The 13,770-nt window shown below is 36.8% G+C and overlaps 1 protein-coding gene across 2 annotated transcripts in view; it reads right to left on the reverse strand.

Moving 5' to 3' along the window:
- LOC145254721 (interstitial collagenase-like) overlaps positions 1-13,770 on the reverse strand; it is a 127,767-nt gene that overhangs the window by 92,212 nt on the left and 21,785 nt on the right. The window contains exon 2 of one of the 2 annotated variants that reach the window (XM_080113444.1): positions 5,264-5,378. The exons of the other annotated variant lie outside the window; for it this stretch is intronic. The gene's annotated coding sequence lies outside the window, so the exon portion shown is untranslated. The remainder of the gene's footprint in view (positions 1-5,263; positions 5,379-13,770) is intronic. 2 annotated transcript variants of the gene reach the window in all.

Raw genomic sequence — 13,770 nt, forward strand, 5'->3', positions numbered from 1 at the left:
TAATGGTTTCGCATGCTTATAAAAAAAAACTATTATAAATGAGAGTGGTCACAGACGACTAAACAGTAAGAATGACTTTGATTTTTGCAACAGTGGTCTCGGGAAGTGGCGTGAAACTTCCTCAGCGTGGAACCATTGAGCTGCGCGTTGCCAACTGTCGTAAAGAACATACTTTTCAACGCAAGTCATAAACCGGTCGAGAAATCACGAGGTTGTTTACTCAGCAACCGACAAGGCTAACATGCTTGCCAGTCGGTTTGCCTCAAAATCCACACTGGACTCTTCTAACAACCCCCTACTTGACTTTCCATGCGGACAGACGCCACGCTAGACGATCTGGAAATAACCCCTGATCAGGTACATGCTATCATAAAAAACCTTAACATTTCAAAAGCATGTGGACCCGATCTCATCCCAGCTGTGCTATTAAAAAAGTGCTCACCCGAAGTTATCCAGTTCTCTCCAAACTCTACAACAAATGCCTTAATGAATCTTGCTTTCCGGGCTGCTAGAAAACCGCTTCTGTGGTGCCAGTATTCAAGAATTCTGACGAAAGAAGTGACCCATTAAAATATCGCCCCATTAGCTTCCTCCCACTTTTTGCCAAAATATTTGAGTCCATAATTAGCCATGCTCTAATCCATCACCTTACAGATGCTAAACTTCTGACTGACAAACAATATGGATTTAGACAAGCCCTTTCCACAGCAGACATCCTAACTGTAATCTCTGAACGTATATACCATTCACTGTACAAAGCGAGAGAGGGCAGAGCGGTATCTCTAGATATATCTAAGGCTTTTCACAGAGTATGGCACGAGGGACTCCTCAGGAAAATTAGATCATAAGGTATCACTGGTAGAATACTTAACATAATTAAAACCTTCTTAGATAAGAGAAAAATCCAGGTTGTCCTCGACCGTCGTACATCTAAACAATATGATATGAATGCGGGAGTGCCCCATGGGTCTATCCTTGGACCTCTACTGTTCCTGATATTCATAAATGACCTCCCCGACAAAATTGTCATTGAGATGGGTATATATGCTGATGACACCACATTCTATAACAGGCACGGCACGAAAACAAATGAATATATATCTAAAGAAATGGCAAAAACATTAGAGGATAACCTCCAATCTGTAGTGGAATGGGGACAAAAATGAATGGTCACGTTCAATGCCGCCAAGACTAAACTAGTTTCATTCAATAATTACAAGAACCCTTCTCTACCACCTATAACAATGGGCAACGACTCTTTATCTAAGAGTACGTCTTTCAAGCTCCTTGGCCTTACGTTCGCAGGAAACATGAGTTGGAACAATTACATCGAGGGCATTGCCAGGGCCGCTGCAAGGAAGGTGGGCTCTCGCTACCGTGCTAGAAAACTACTAACACCTGAAAGTATCCTGTACCTCTATAAGGCAACCGTTCGCTCATGTATGGAGTATTGCTGTCATATTTGGGCTGGTGCATCTGCTACTAGTCTCTCGCTCCTTGACAAGGTTCAAAAGAGTCGCAAATCTGATAGGCCCTGAACTAGACTCTAAGCTTCAGCCTCTGTCCCATCGACGAAAGGTTGCACCCCTCTGCCTGTTCTACAAGTATGTTAATGGTGAATGGTCTGATGAACTGCAAGCACTTGTGCCCCCACGACGTGAACACTCTCGACAGAACCGACAAGCTGCAAATCCCACCCCCACACTGTAGAGATCCCTAGATGTAAAATATCTTTCTACTCCAGTAGTTTCTTCCCCAGAACCGCTAGACCTTGGAATTCCATTCCAGATCACTGCTTCCCCAACTGTACTGACATGCAGAAGTTCAAGTGCAAGGTGAACCAACATCTTGCTGCCAAAATCCCTACATAGTATCCCAGTAGTTGTTTCTCCTGATAGTAGCCCCCTACACCAAAGTGGTAATGTGCCTTGTTTGGGGTGAAAATGTAATAAAAAAGGGTCGTTCTTCCTGTGTAAAAGAAGGACAGCTAACACTTTATATCGACGTTTTCTTTGTTTCTCGTTTAATTTGTGAGACGCCTATTTTTAAGGTTTTCTCTTTCCAATCTTTAAATGTGTGGAAATCGTCGTATACGTTACGTCTAATTAAGAAGCAAGTTCTCGAACAGTAGCGTATAGATTGTTTTAACTATGGCTCTTAATTCATCGTTATTGGCCGACCACTACGTTCATTATCCTCAAGATCCTTGTCATCGCTATAAAATTTATTAAACCACCATTGTGCAATGCGTTCAGTAATTATTCCGCGGTCAAACGTTTTGTGTATATCGTGAGCTGTTTCGGCTGCCTTGCTTGAATTGAATTTTTTCTTATTTTCATTCAATGTTCTGAAAAGAAGACATGGGTGTTTTAAAACGATTGTAATTTAAACGATTAAATCGAGCCAAAAACGCCCTTTCAAATGATATATAAAGTGAACGTATTATAGCGAAAATTATTTGAATATACATCATTGGAAATCAAAATGAAAAAAAATCGAAAGAACCTTCTTCCCAACCTAATAGAAAAGACATGGAAAAAAAGGGTAAACTATTCATTGTTTATCCTGCCTATTTTAAAAATCAATTTTCACCCCAAACAATGCACAGTGCTACTTTGAAGTAGGAGGCTACTATCGGGGACATAAGTTGCAGGGGCATTATGAAAGGAGATGAGTAGAAAGATGTTTGTTCACATTACACTTGAATTTCTGCATATCAGTACAGTTGGGAAAGCGGAATCACGGAAGAGTGTTCCAAAGTCTTGCAGTTCTGGGGAAGAAATTATTGGAGTAATAGGCTTTCTTACACCTAGGGATCTCTACTGTAAAGGGGTGGGACTTAGTTGCTTGTCGGGTTTGTCGGGGGTAATCACGTCGAGGAGGTACAAGTGCTTGTAGTTAGTCAGAACATTCACCATTAAAGTATTTGTAGAAGGCAGAGGGATAGCAAATTTCGTCGATGGGACAGAGGCTGAAGCCTAGATGACAGTTCAGGACCTATCAGGTTGGCGACTCTCTTTTGAACCCTGTCCAGGAGCGAGAGACAAGCAGCAGATGCACCAGCCCAAATGTCACAACAGTACTCCATACATGAGCGAATGGTAGCCTTATAAAGGCACAGGATAATTTCAGGCGTAAGTAACATTCTAGCACGGTAGAGAGAGCCCGCCTTCTTTGCAGCAACCTTGGCAATGCTCTCAATGTATCTATTACAGTTCATGTTCCCTTTAAACGTTAGGCCGAGCAGTTTAAAGAAAGTACTTTCAGGTAATGTGTTCTTGACCATTGCTATTGGTGGTAGAGAAACTTTCTTGTAGTTATTGTAGGAAACAAGCTTATTCCTGGCAGTATTGAATGTGACCAACCATTTTTGTCCCCATTCTACTACAGATTGGAGGTTATCCTCCGGTTTTTATTCCATTTCCTTAGATATGTGTTCATTTGTGTTCCCCTCGTGTCTGTTATAGAGCGTGCTGTCATCAGCAAATAAACCCATCTCCGAAACAATTTATCAGGGAGGTCATTTATGAATATTAGGAATAATAGAGGTCCAAGGATAGACCCCTGGGGTACTCCTGCATTTATATCATATTATTTAGATGTACGACCGTCGAGGACAACCTGTATTTTTCTCTTACATAAGAAGGATTTAATTACATTATGTATTCTTCCAGTGATACCATATGATCTAATTTTCCTTAGAAGACCATCGCTCCATACCCTTTCAAAAGCCTTAGATATATCGAGGACTACCCCACTACATTCTCCTGTCTTGTCCAGTTAACGGTATATACTTTCGGAGATTACAGTTAAGATATCTGCTGTTGAATCTGCTTGCCTTAATCCATATTGTTTGTCGGTCATGAGTTTAGCAGCTGTTAAGTGTTGGACTTGAGCTTGATCAAGTAAGGACTCAAGTATTTTGGCGAAAAGCGGGAAGAGGCTAATGGAGCGTGTGGGAACATGTGCTTCAATTTCAGTTTTGAACCACTCATTGATCTCATTTGCACACTGTTCCGCTGAAGAAGAAAAGATATTTCGCCATGGTGCATCTCTGATGAATTTCCTGATGGCTTCCCAGTCAGGCTTTTTGTAATACCACGTTATTTTGAGTAGTATTTCTTCAGTTTTAGGGCGACAATTTAGGATTATTTCTACCCTTATCACAGCGTGATCACATTTCCCGAGTGGGCTGTGGGTATTTTTTGTACAATCATCGAGAACTGTTGTTAGAAATAGATCTAGAAGTGAGTTATGTTGATCGTGCTGGTCTGAGAAACGTGTTGGGAATGTAACTGTCTGAGATAGAGAATGGGATATAGAGAAGTTATGTGTTGCGATACCAGCTACATCTGTGTAACAAGTGAATCAAAGGCAGTTTCTGTGGTGGACATTGGAGTCACATAATCCATATACTAGTGCGCTAATATCGAGGAAGAGCTCTATATTTATGCTGTCCGAGACTTTGTTTATTAGAGTACACCCGTGGGTTGAGGGAGAGCGGTAGAGAAAATACAAGTAGCTAATATTATGTTGCATGGCCGTTTGATTCTAGTTTTGTTTCTCTAGTAAGGGTGGGGGGTGTTACGAATATAGACTCCAAACCAATGCATATGTCTGTCCGAGTCCTGACGGCAGAGTGGGAGATAACCAGACATGATAAAATTGTTAGAAATACATAAAATAGACGCTGTGTTCTTTTCGGTGGATGTTACGTTTTGGAAAAGCTAAATACAATTGTAACAGAGGTCAGGTGGCTATTTGCAAATGCTTTGAAATGAGGGTCAAAAAAGGAGAAAGGGCACAATCACGCGAGAGACGTGAAGCGCGGTATGAAATCACGTTCGAGAGGCGTGGATAACGTTCAATATCTCGTATGTGACGTCACGGCCGTAACAATGAAAAAAATAAATGTCGTTGTTATAAGGAAAACGTTCTTTTCTATTCTTTTTCTGCTTTGAGAATGAAAATTACTATGTGTTTTTCTCTGGCCACATTACATATCTTTTTTTTTTAAGTTCAAACTGCTTAAAAAAATCCACAATCGCGAAATTTGTCCTTGAAATACCTACTTGGCAAACCTGAACAAGAATGTAAGAGTTACCTCCCTTGGATGAAACGTTGATATTACCTGAACTAAATCATTGCAAAATTATGCTTGATTTAGGTCAAAAAATGTTTTAATATCTCTTTCTTTACTTATTAAATGCAAATGACTTACAAAATTATTACTCTTTAAATATATTCGCTGCCAACTACGTACCTTTGCATTTACTTAGCCTTGCCCGTTACGCACAGCTCGTAGTAACAAAGTACTTTTTCTAATAGTCAATGCACGCTTAGCACACATGCTAAATGATTTTAACTTGAACTGGAATCTGAAAATAAAACATATTGAATATTATGTTTACAAGTTATATTGCATTTGTCCCCTGTCATGTATATTTTTTCTAGCGAATATGCATATAAGTTGAATGATACACTATAAATAAAAACTGATTGGAGTTTTTTTTTATTACACAAATTATACAACACTGATAAAAACTGAAAAAGTGAGAAATAAAAAAATAAATAAATACAAATTTAATATATATTTTATATTATATTCAAATTATTTGTTGATTTATTTTTTGAAATTGCAGAAAATATAACTTGGCAACGACAATAAATTCAATAGACCAATAGCTATCGGTGAATGTGTTAAAATATATTTGCGAAGAGTGTTAAAGTCAGACATAACCTTCTATTCGACTGTTTAAAGGTGTGAAAATTCCCTTTCAAATTTCTAAAGTTCAGAAAGTATTTTTTTTTTTACTAATAAAATGCGATGCACATGTGTAATCCCGAAACGAATCTTGACAGAACTTCTCTTCACTAACGGCGTAATTCACACCAGCAAACGTAGGTAATCCCGAAAGCAAAGCTTTCACTTCAAGAGTAATTCACACTACAAATCCCAACCCTTACCTTACAAATACTTTACTATCTGTATCTTTCATTTGTCACTCTAAAGGCAACCATTCCTCTCATATGCGACTAATTAGCACATATACAAATAATTTAGCTAAAACACGAGTTATTTACTTCTTTTCCTTCCATGATTATCCGCACCGAACAGCCCACTCGTTTGAGTAGTATCAATTACTACATGTTGGATTGTGTTACAGGGTTGTAAACGCTCGGTTAGCCGTAGCAGTCATATGTAAATGACCAATAAAATTTGCAATGTGACGTCACATCAGTGCTAAAAAGGACACAGTTCTTCGAGATGTGAATAGAAAGTCACGTTCAGAGATGGCTGCGCTTTGTGGAGATTCTCCCTCTTCATCGAGTAAATTTAACTTAACGTATTTTCTAACATGAAGACATCGTTTCAAACGTAACAAGTAACAATCTGTTGTGATGTCAGTATTTGATTGGTTGTGGAGTGGTTTGGTTGGTTGTTTTTTTTTTGTACGGCATATAAACCCTTTTCGGGTTATTTAATGCCGAATCCAAAGAATTTGAAGAATTTTTTTAATATAGTATATTTGTTGTTTTCACGTCAGTTTCTATTTAACCCATAGTTGGGACCCTAACAAGTACTACCACTCCGGGTCAGAGTGGACCTGGGAGCAATGGTAATTAAAGGGTGGCTACACACTTCCCAAAGCCCACAAGCTGGGGCCTCACCACTGGATATAGTTTAAGGTCACATCCAGTACCCCTTTGAGGGAATTTCATCCTCTGCAGGGAGGTAGTCGGCATATTCTAATGCCCCCACCGACAGGGCCGTCAGTATTTGAATAATTGCCGAGGGAGAACACAGTTACAGCTAAATAAATATGGATTATCGAAAAATGCATGAAAAAAGGTAAATTTAGCAATATCTTTGCTCAACTGCTGGACTAGTTGGTGACCCCCATACTCTCCGCGTGTCCGTCTCGTTACCCAGAAAGAAACATCATGGACAGAAATGACGTCATGGAACAGATGATTATTCCAGTCAGTGGGGGTGCGTCTTCAACGCAATGCTATGTGGAATTTACTAAGCCTATAAGACAGTTGCTTTGTCAACTGAAATCCGAGTTCTTCCTGGTGAAACTTGCAATACCAAACACCTCGATTCTCAACGCCAACTACGTATTTCATCGTGTTACAGGAAAAATGACTGCCCCTTTTTGTCTAAATACGAAGAACATTAGGTAGGTGGAAAATGAAATTAGGATAAGTCGAGACTCAAACTTGTAAGCAATGTTCAGAAATTTCACTATGTTAGAATTTCACTATTGTTAAATTCCATATAAAATAATTAGATGTTTGTATTGTAAAAAGAATTTATTGTTCATTCTTTTATGAAAATGAATTAAAAATGTCAGCTAAAAAGAATGAACTATACAAATTAAAAATATATTGTAAGAAATAGGTTAGGTTAAAAATGGGTTAATAAGTCTTTGTTTGCAGAAGTGTGTTTTGGAAACGGTGCTTAGCCACGTGAGTTGGTCACGTTTTGGAACCACATATCTGACATCAAAGCAAAAAGGGAATTTCTCAATATAGGAGCTAGTTTTAGTCAATCAAGCAGTCGGGCAGTCAAGTTCGAACAGTTAGTAGAGTCGGTCGGGAAGAGTGGACATGATCAGAGGAGGGTCCACTCAGAGGCGAAGGGGTAGAAGTTTAACCATGTAGAACGAATGTGAATTCCTGACGTCAAATCATTCGACCGGTTAAATGAAATAAAGAATATCATCGATTTTTTTAAGTGTTGTCTTCGTGTCGTTATTCAACACTTGAAGGTAATGTGTTAATTATCTTAATATGAACTTTGTATCACCTCCCTACAAGTAATGTGTCCCGCTCCGCCATCATAAGTAATGATTCACCAATCTGATGTAAAAGAACAGTAAGGAATTCCCATCTCTCCCATCTCTCACTGTTATAAATGTCATGTCTCCCTCATCGTTACCTCTGGATTACATGTACCCGATTTATGATCTCCAATATGAAACCCCGTGCTATACAACAATAGAAGTTGTAATGCGCCACTGTTAAATCACAAACACGCATACACATACACACACACACGCACATACGCTCAAACGCACACAAAGACAAACACACACAACTCACTTTAAAATAAAATGTCTGACGCTTTTGTCTAATTCTTATTCAAGAATTTTAAAACTTCTTAACAAATTTTGGTCTTTCAAAGTATATTTATCTGAAAAATGGTTCATATGGTTTGTTCGTTAATTCATGTTTTCACATCTTATTCCCTAAAACTGTTGGTGAGTCTTTGCTAACTATTGTTTTAATCCATTTTCTTTAACATGCACTCATTTCCTTATATAACACTGCTTAACTGATAAAGCATTCATGGTTTTGGATAAATTTTCGAGACCACAACATAGTCCACGATTAATTGATTATTTAGTAGAGATGTAGCCGTTTTCAGCCTCAATTACCGCCTCGATACATTTCCGGAATTGGGGGCATGCCTTTTCCACAAGCGAGATAGATAGATAAATAGATAGAGAGATAGAAATAAAGATATATCACCTCTTTAGCAATTTTCTAAATCTCAGCAACTATTGAGCAGAATTTACCAAATGAACACTCGTTGGAAACGGAATGATCTGGAATGTGTAATAGGCTATGTGACATTTACCTTAGGATCGCGCATTTAAGGGACTATCCGTCATCTAGAGCATGTTTTTTGCACTTTTTTACAAGCGGAGTAAAAATACAGGAAGAATGTGTGTAAACATTGTAAAACAACCTTCCTGATACTGACCCAGGTTTTGAATAATACAACCAGAATGCTTTCGTCTCGGTTGGGAATAGAAAAAGATATTCCTAACAAGAGAAATGGTCAATATAAGCAGATGCTAACCAGGGCAAAAAAACAAAAACAAAAAAAAACAGAACGAGAGAGAGAGAGAGTGAGAGAGAGAGAGAGAGAGAGAGAGAGAGACAGAGACAGACAGACAGACAGCTGACCGAGTTGTCAATTGATATCACCAAGCTACTTATACTCCATCCTCCATTTGGCGAGTCCTGTTGTTAAATAAACGAAGTTTTATATAAACAACTTGTCAAATTATTTTTGTAAGCAGCTTGATAGACGATATATATATATATAACGGCATGCACTTTACACCCAAACTAAAAAAATTATATAGATAAGACGGCCATCATTTACAAGTGCAGCAATAACGCAACAAAGGGAAGCGGAGACTAAAACTTGCTCTAATGATCTAAAATAACAGCAAGGGGAGATTTGATTCCAAATATCAATCATATGTTATATCTCCCCATCTTTGGGTTTCACACAAAAAGTAAATTTCACAGTGTATAAGGATTATTTGATACTAGAGGTATTCATAATCGTACCTTATTTCCATAAGTGGGAAGATGAAGCATATCAGAAATATCTGAAATCAAGTCTCCCCTCGCCTTTATTTCAGATAATTGAAAATTATAACAATTTTTAGTCTTCCCTAAATCAAGACCAGAAGTTTTGTGTATATATATATATATATATATATATATATATATATATATATATATATATATATATACTATTACTATGATCATTATTAAATACCTACAGACACTAGTCTTTAATCCTTTCGGGAATCATCAGTGCAGGGTGAAATGATTAACACCAGTCGATAGATTCGAACTCGGAGACAGAAGTCATCTCCGGCTTCATTAGCAAGGATCTAAACCATTCGACTACTGTTAACCGCGATAAATATTGTTGAAATTTAAACATTTATTCTTTAAATGCTTTTTAACGTCTGTCGGAGTGATCTAATCCTTATATAATAATCTGCGCATGTATATATATATATATATATATACATATATATTTATATACAATTATATCAATTCAACTTTGGCTGTGTGTATAAGTTCGTTCCTGATAGACTCAGAAACGGCTGAACACATTTTCTTTACAAATTTACAGAATTTTAGTGTATAAGTCTGGGAGTTATCTTAGTTAAATCTTATCTCAGAATAAACAGGATAATTACCGAAAATCGATAATTGAAAGCGTTATTTTGATTTATCTATCATCGGTAAAACCAATTTTTATGGTGTTGCTTAGCAACAATGATAGAACAACGGGCCGTTAACATTTCACTGTGGGTAAGTTGATAGGCTATTTTTTTTTCCATGACGTAGTCTGTAAGTTCAAACACCCCACGTAAATTTCACAATTTGTTTTCATTAACTGCTAAGAACTTTATAAGACTTGACAATTTACGTGTTTTTTTGTTGCATGACGTGGCCTGTAGGTAAATTTCACGCACGTAAATTTGTTAATGTTTTTCTTTCGTTAACTGGAAAGTATATTATATAAAAAATGTTATAAAAGATCAGTAGGTTCTCTAGAGGGCACTGAAGAATGACAAATATTTTGACTATGTTACTGCATGGAGGCATGTGAAGCAGACATTGAAGGTGTGAGACTGAGAAAGCAAACCCTGCCATGGACGTGCGTCAGAAGAAGATATGCGGCATTGACTTATTGGCAAATGTGCATTGATGATGTGACCATACAGAAACATAAATTAAGGAGCTTAAACTGTCGCCGCTTTAATGTCACCACTCCAGTTTTTGTAGTCCTTCAAGAGTAAGAATATAGGAGGCTTTACAATTGGAACCAACCGTTTTATCATACGGTTCGTAAATCTATTTTGCTGTAGTGAGTATTATGGAAAATTCTAAGTAACCCCCCCCCTTTAATAGAAGTCTAAAATATATTTCCAACATGACTGCTTGGCTTGATAAAATATCCTTAATATTAGCTTGATGAAGTCATATATAGAGTAGAGCCAGGCGATTATTATATTTAATCCTATCAGTATTTAGTAATTGTCTGTATTTTTGAGATGAGTTGTTTTCATTGATTGAGATTGTCGGACTGACTTCCTCATCTTGGTTGTTATTGTCACAGCGCATTATCTAAGCCTAGCTGGAGTCCGAACACGGTACCCCCGTAATAATAATAAAGGGTTGGGTTCGAGACTCCTAACAAACCGTTCACCTATCAGTATTTCTTGTTTAATATTATAAGCAAGGAGAAATGGCAATGAGCCGAGGTTTCAGATTTGTACGTACATCTATTTTAACTCATTATTGTATTATTTATATTCATATTATTTATTTTATGCATGCACCGATGTTAAACGTATTTCGGTTGATTAATTGTTATTATAAGTTTTTCATATGAGGAAGTCACTGATTATATTTACGCGACTTACACGCTTTTCATGATCTCATTCTCGTCTAGAGTTACTATGAAAATAAAACTATTTATGCAAGGGAAGACACAGGGAAACATTCGCTGATAGTTCTTAAAGGTTTTTTCCCCCTGTTAAAGAGAATTGGTTGAAGAAAAAAAGAGAAATTAATGTTCTTTTTCATAGGGCATTATGCACTTATCAAGCCCCGAAAGCCACTCAGGAATAAGGGATAATGCGTATCAATTACTCATTGAGGCAGGCGTAATGATCGGTAGTTATGGAAATCAGGTTATAGTTAACCGGAAAGCAGCCTACAAGAACGGAGTTCCATTGGTGGGTAGTTCTAAAAAAACGCATCTGTCATTGGATTTATTCATATATAGAGAATGGGAGAAATTGTTGAGAGTGGTTGTAGCTAAGTTAATTCCTTTTGTAAACTTTTAAATTGTGTAATCTTACACACATTTACACGCGCATTAACATAACAACACTCTGGACCCAACCTGTTGTAGACTCAGTTGCAAAAGAAACAAAAAATAAGACAGTAGTTACACTCGCTGTTTATGATTTTATGAAAATATCTTTATTTATCCTTTTCCTGCTATTCTTGACTTCTCATTACGGCTTTGACGTCACCCACATCTCTAATGTGATCATCCTACTTTCAAACGTGATTCTCTTTTATAATATTTTCCCTTGCTTTTTCGTGACGTCAGTTCGAGCAGTGCTCGGTCATTTGCGTACAGCTGCAACGCGCGCCTCCGAGCTATTACAAATAAATTAAATTGCATCCGGACAGAGACATCGACGAAATGTTTCGCGCGTTTTTTTTTGCAACATTGTTCGCGATATATTCCTACGCCCTTTTGCAGACTCTTATTATTGGCGGTTTTGTCGTACGAATTTCAATAGAAAAACTGATTGGAAAACTTGTTTTTCTCAGCTCAAAGAATGTAACGCTGTTCTTTTCCAGCCGATAGACGAACATGGCGCGCTGGTTGATTGACAGCGACATAGAAACGCGTGTCTACAACTAATACATGCTACGTCCATCCAACCACCTTTTATCCGGAGCGTGACAGTCAGACATATAATAGCTGGACAATACTTTTTTAACACTTTTCGACATATCGGCAGACTGTTAAACAAAGAATTAAATAGTTGCCATCAAAACAGAACAAAAAATAAAGAAAATGCAATGGCCACGACAGAAAACAATGGAACGAAACTTGTGTGCAGTTCATAAGTGTTCTGATCATTTCGTTTCATCTAAATGGGTTGCTGTCCTTTTCTCATTCAATTACTTTTTAGATCGACTATAGTTTTACGAAAGGCTGGCGGAATGAATGAACTAATATTTCAGCTAAAGAATTAATTTCATTTTTTTCGTATATCGTAATTTCTGTCATTAACAGGATATGGATCAAGAAAATAGAAAAACGAGACATTCACAGCAATAATTACAAGCATATAATTAAAAACAACGATATGTTTAATCATTTTAATGAAAATTAGAAAGGTAGAAAACGAGAGTTCTCGTAATATATATATATATATATATATATATATATACATATATATATATATGTTTGTATGTATGTATGTATTATGGCAATAGAGTTTAGTTTCCTAGAAGTACATCCAATAAAACAATGTGGGTCGACGAAAACGTGGTCGATGAGTAAACAGAGCAGGTATATTATTTCTCCCCTACACTTAAACCCCACCCATATTAGATAAGAAGATTCTAATTTTGTAAACGAAATGAGAAAATGTTTTCGTATCTTGTTATTTAAGTTTTCAAAGGAAATTCTTGGCCTCAAGACGTAATCTCCCCTGTAACGGGTGATTACAGAGACATATGCACATATGTGCCCATCAATGTTTGTATATATATATATATATATATATATATATATATAAATATATATATATATATTAATACGGAATCGGGAAAAATATTTGAAGCGTCTAATCACTAATATTTACATACATACATACATACATACATACATACATACACACACACACACACACACATATATATAGTGCAAAATTTTGTTGAACATTCAAAGACTCACGTTTTCTTTTTTATAATCCTCGTTTATTTCCTCGATTTTTCCATTACAGCCGTTTCATTCATGAGTTGGAAATTTTACGATTTATATTTCCGTAAAAATATCTTGTCCTCATCAACTTCGTCAAATGTTTATCCATTAGATTTTTACAACAAATTGTATATTTTTAACATGCTGTACATCGTATTCGGGTAAAAGATTTCAACAGACATGCTTCCTCACTTCCTCCATCTTATATATGACGGGAACTCCATTTACCACACACACACACATACACACACAGACACACGGATCCCCATATATATATATTTATATATATATATAATTTAAAGGAGATTAGAACAATAGTCTAAAGAGCTGAGTGTATTTTAATGTAACAGTGAAATTACTAGTTTAATTAAAATACAGGAAATAGAAAGTGCTCGTTGTAATGTAGATATATAATAAGCTCGATAGTT

This window comes from Euprymna scolopes, chromosome 30, assembly GCF_053919585.1.
Source record: "Euprymna scolopes isolate OS-2025 chromosome 30, ASM5391958v1, whole genome shotgun sequence".
Classification (NCBI taxonomy): Eukaryota; Metazoa; Mollusca; class Cephalopoda; order Sepiida; family Sepiolidae; genus Euprymna; species Euprymna scolopes.